The sequence below is a fragment of the Brachyhypopomus gauderio genome, unplaced genomic scaffold (assembly GCF_052324685.1).
Source record: "Brachyhypopomus gauderio isolate BG-103 unplaced genomic scaffold, BGAUD_0.2 sc108, whole genome shotgun sequence".
In the NCBI taxonomy this organism is placed as follows: Eukaryota; Metazoa; Chordata; class Actinopteri; order Gymnotiformes; family Hypopomidae; genus Brachyhypopomus; species Brachyhypopomus gauderio.
In genome coordinates this window covers 314,629-319,521 of record NW_027506929.1, presented here as the reverse complement: position 1 = coordinate 319,521, position 4,893 = coordinate 314,629, and positions in this window count along the sequence as shown.

Below are 4,893 nucleotides of genomic sequence, written 5' to 3'. Positions count from 1 at the left end.
ACAGAGGATCTTTCTCTGAATTATTCATGAGGCCAGTCTGCAAGACGAGGACACTGCAGCCAGTGCCAAGAATTTATCAGTATTTATGTTCATTACTGCACGCAGTCCTATCAAATGGCGCACGGGTAAACAAGTTCGCCACTTCATACACATGCCCACATACACACATACACAAACTTCTTAACAGGCATCCGAGGTTCGGGAGTGACGTCACACGAACGGAACGAAGACAAATACCAATTTTAACAGCACGGTTGTAAAGTAGACGAGTGGAGAGGTTTTGGGGACGCTGCTGGAGACTGCTGCAATCACCATGGCAAGCTGTCCCAGCCGTCGCCACGGCAGCGGGAGGAGGGGTGATGTAACCAGGGGTACTGGCTGGTGGCGGTGTGTACGGGGAGAGGGTGAAAGAGCGTTATGTACAGGATGGGAGGAAACGACTGGAGTTGTAATCTTGAGGAAGAATTCTAAGTGGAGAATGGGTGTGTTATGTGTAGTTATGTGTGATAGGGTGTGTGAAGGAGGCATTCACAGAGGCCTACAGAGATGTTTTAAGGTGTAGTGAGTGGGGGTGTGCATAAGTATAGTGTGTACAATGTAGGAAAGTGTATGTGTGTGTTGTCTTAAAGTGTGTATGAGGATACTTTGTGGATTTGTGTATAAATGTGTGTAGGAGTGTGCAACAGTGTAATATGTAGGAGAGTGTATGTAGTATGAAGAAGTGTGTATGAGTGGTGTGTGTAGGAGTGTGTTTGAGTGTAGTGTATAGGAGTGTGAGTATAGAGTGTAGGAGAGTGTATACATGTAGCGTGCAGCAGTGTGTATGAGTGGTGTGTGTAGGAGTGTGTTTGAGTGTAGTGTATAGAAGTATGTATGAGTAAGTGTAGGAAAGTCTGTGTACTGTGTGGGAATGTGTGTATGAGTGTAGAGAGTAGGTGTGTGTATGAATGCAGTGTGTAGGAGTGTGTATGAATTGTAGTGGGCAGTGTGTAGAGATGAATGTTGTGTAAAGCAAGGGGATGACCTAGCACTGTAGAGAAACTTACCCTCAGGGCAATGGAGAGGTTAAAGGTCATGCTGTCACTGATTTGTAGCAATGGGGTGTGGACAGATATAGACCAGAAATGCGCTGCACACACACACACACACACACACACACACACACACACACACACACACACACACACACACACACACACACACACACACACACACACACACCATAAACCATTCACCATCACCCACATCAAGCCATATCATTTTTGGATCTTGCCCTTCCAGAAAGTGTCTGTGTCAGTTCTGAGTCCTGAAGGACAGGAAGTGTACGTTTGGCCAACATAGCACCTCTCACTGGCATGTCAAGGGTTAAGTGCTGATGGAAGAGCCAGAGACACCGGGCTAAACTTACCCAGGCTGACGGATCTATGTTGTCAGCAGTTCTGAGATGATGTCTCACTCACACCCACACACACACACACACACATGCGCGCCCACACCCACACACACGCACGCACACACACATGCACACACACATGCACACACACGCACGCACACACACACATGCACACACACACACCCACATACACAAACACACACGAACAAACACACATACACACTCACACACTCTCACACATGCAAACTCTAGCTCTAAGACAAAAGGGAGAATCTTGGTTAAATGAAGCTAAGTTATCCTGTCCTGACCTCTTGGTCTCCTGTTACTGCACCTCCTACAGCCTTCCTACCCCCCTGCAGATGGCACGTCCAGACGCCCCCAGACAGGACCCACGCACACACAAGGTACCCCTCCAAACTTCAGCGTTTTGTCTAAGAACCGTTTCGAGACTTGTTAACGGCTCGGGAGCAAGACGAAAGAGAGCACAATAAGGGGAATGAGACAGGCGGAGTGTTGGGGGCAGGGGTGGGTGGGGCAGGGAGTGGGCGGAGTTCAGGGGTGGGCGGAGTCTGGGAGCACAAGGGGAGATTCAAGGTAGGATGCTGTTTTTGCAAGATTATAGTCACTGTTGTCTCCTACTGATCAAGGCCCACCTTTAGCTCTAGAGGCCTCAAGAAGCACTTCTATTAGAAAGAGAGACAGGAGTCCTAAACAAACACACACACATAGGAACAGGGAGAGAGAGAGCGAGAGAGAGAGAGAGAGAGATGAAAGAGGCAGCAAAAAAGTGTTTTGAGGGTGAGAGGAGGTGAAGTATTGATCAGCCATTGACAAACACAATAGAAATTTTATATGTGATGTGAGAGGCCCATCCATAATTTATCAGAGGGCAAATGTGAGAGAGGAGAGGATGGGGTGAGGACGGGGAATAGGGGCTATTGATTAGAGCCAAGGAGTGCAGGGGCACACCGCTGTGGCCCAGGGAGACAGCACAGGAAATCCATTAAGGATGGCAGTGTTACCAGACACGGAGAGGGGGAGAGAGAGAGAGAGAGAGAGAGAGAGATGGAGACAGAAGGAGGGAGAGAGAGGGAGGGAGAGAGATAGGGAAGAGAGAGAGAGAGGGAGGGGGTGAGAGGGAGAGTGAGAGAGGGTGAGAGAGAGGACATTCACAGGAGAACAGAATATAAAGGTGGAACTAAGACAGAGATGGAGAGACAGAGAGGAGAGAGAGAGACACAGAGAGAGAGAGAGAGAGAGAGAGAGAGAGGAGAGAGAAGAGTGCTGTCATACTAGTGAACCCCCACCCCTTTCCCCTTGGCTGTCTCTCAGATCAATACTACCATGTCAAAACAGAAAAGGCATGCTTTTACTCTTAAGTGAAAGGTGTCTAAGATTTTTAAAAGCATTGATTTGGGACGGGTCGATAGAAATCAGTGCAGATTTTCTTCCTGTGCAAAGAGGGGGCAGTAACACCAAACTGATAATAGTGCAACAGAAGGGACGCTGGCATAACAGTGGAGGGGAGAGTGGTGCACGGATTAGCCCAGAAAGGTCAACCCGACGTGGGGTCAAGGATCCACCTCAGCCTCCCGCTCCCCAGTGGAGGAGGAGATTCATCTGGGGACAGGACAGAAGGGACAGAGGGGAGGAGAAGAGAGGATTTTATACAGGTGCCAGCGATGGAGGGAGGGAGGGAGAGACAGAGGGAGAGAGAGAGAAAGAGAAGAGAGAGAGAGAGTGAGGGAGGGAGGCATTTTACACATTAAAGTACAGGCCTGTCTAGACACAAGAACTCCTCCCTAATCTCCAGAGACGGTGTAAATGAATTAAGTCTCTTTCACTTTTGCCTCTGGTGGGCAGTCACTCCATGAACAGACATAACTACCCCAAAAAAATACATCCTGCAAAAAAACAAACAAAAAATGTCTTTTAGATCTGTTGAATCTCTCTGTAATTCACATAAAGAAACCATGTCATCAATATTGTCACAGTCATGAGGCATTATATATTTATCCAGTTTCTGGAAATGATCATTTAGAGTGAAAGAAACATTACAATTGAGATACTCCAGGCTGTTCTATTTCAGCAGTGCATGCGTTTGAATGAAACCACATGCAGAGGGAGGGGCAGCTATATCCAGCCAAACCCATGAACTTCACAGAGAGGAAGTGTTTGGAAGAGGAACGAGACAGAGAGAGCTTGGCTGCAGGCGCTCGCCGGATCTGATGAACACCTCTAACGTGGATGCTAAAGAAGTTCGTACAATGGCAAAGTAGTTAAGAGTAAGAGCAGCTGACACGGGTGGAGACGCTGGGAGAGGTGGCTGACTTGGGAAGGTCACTCATTTGTGTAATAGTTTGTGCAGTGTGATCGGTGAGAGCACCCCGGGGATCATGGGAAGTTTTTCAGAGAACAGAGACGCACGAGGGAGGGAGGGAGGAAGAGAGGAAAGCGGAGTAGTGTCTCATAATCAGAAACAAATATCGCGGCCGCCGCGTGAGGCGTCCATGTCACGTCCATGTGAGTCTCGTTCTCCGGCCGGTTAGCGGCGTGGCCACGAGACGACGTGTTGCTGCGACGACCGGCCACGGTGGGGATGCGGTCACGCCGGGTGGGCAGGCAGACGGCCCCGAAGCTACGCGGAGACGGCCAGCGAACGCTGACCCAATGCCGCTTGGGAGCTTGGGTAAAATAAACAGCCGTCCCAGCTCTGCTGTTTTGAAAGCGAACCCACGAGCTCTGAAGAAAGACTGCTGGCAGCAGTCAGCAGACAAGAGTCTTTGTAGAACTGGCTTTATTTTTCCAGATCGTCATAGACTGCACACTGGAGAATGGAGTGATTAAAAGAAAGGATAAAAACATAACGTTTAAATGCGCGTGGTACGGTATGCTGTTGCCTGCTGTGACTTTATCCGTATTCAGTTGTTCGTTAAGAGGCGCTCCACTGTCCGTGGCCGTTAGCTCACAGCGTCAGATTGATGTGCGGCGTGTGAAGGTGGGGGGTGGTGGATGTGACCGGGCCAGGCCTGGATGGACTGGTGGAGAGAGGTCCGTGCCACACGATCTGGGGCAGGAGGGCAGTGATGACAGCGGGCGATGCCACTGGACGATATTTGAGGATGGGCCTGACAGCGAGGTCACGACTGGCTGTCGTGGTGACGCAGAGATGACGACAGAGAGACAGAGAGCACAGCAGGGGGCTGTCAGGACGACCAGTGTCCAGGATACCAGGCCTCACGCCATAGTCACTAATACAACCAATAGGCATCTGATGTCTTCTTTTTTAGGAATGCATATTTGTGTGTGTGTGTGTGTGTGTGTGTGTGTGTGTGTCTGCCTCTTACCCCAGTGAGAGACAGCAGGACCCTCCAAACCCTCCTCTGCCCTTGTTAAGCAACATCCAGAAACAGCACCACACAGACTCCGGAGAGCTTAGGCACTACACAACCACACGCCAGTGTTACTGCTGCACTACACAACCACACACCAGTGTTGCT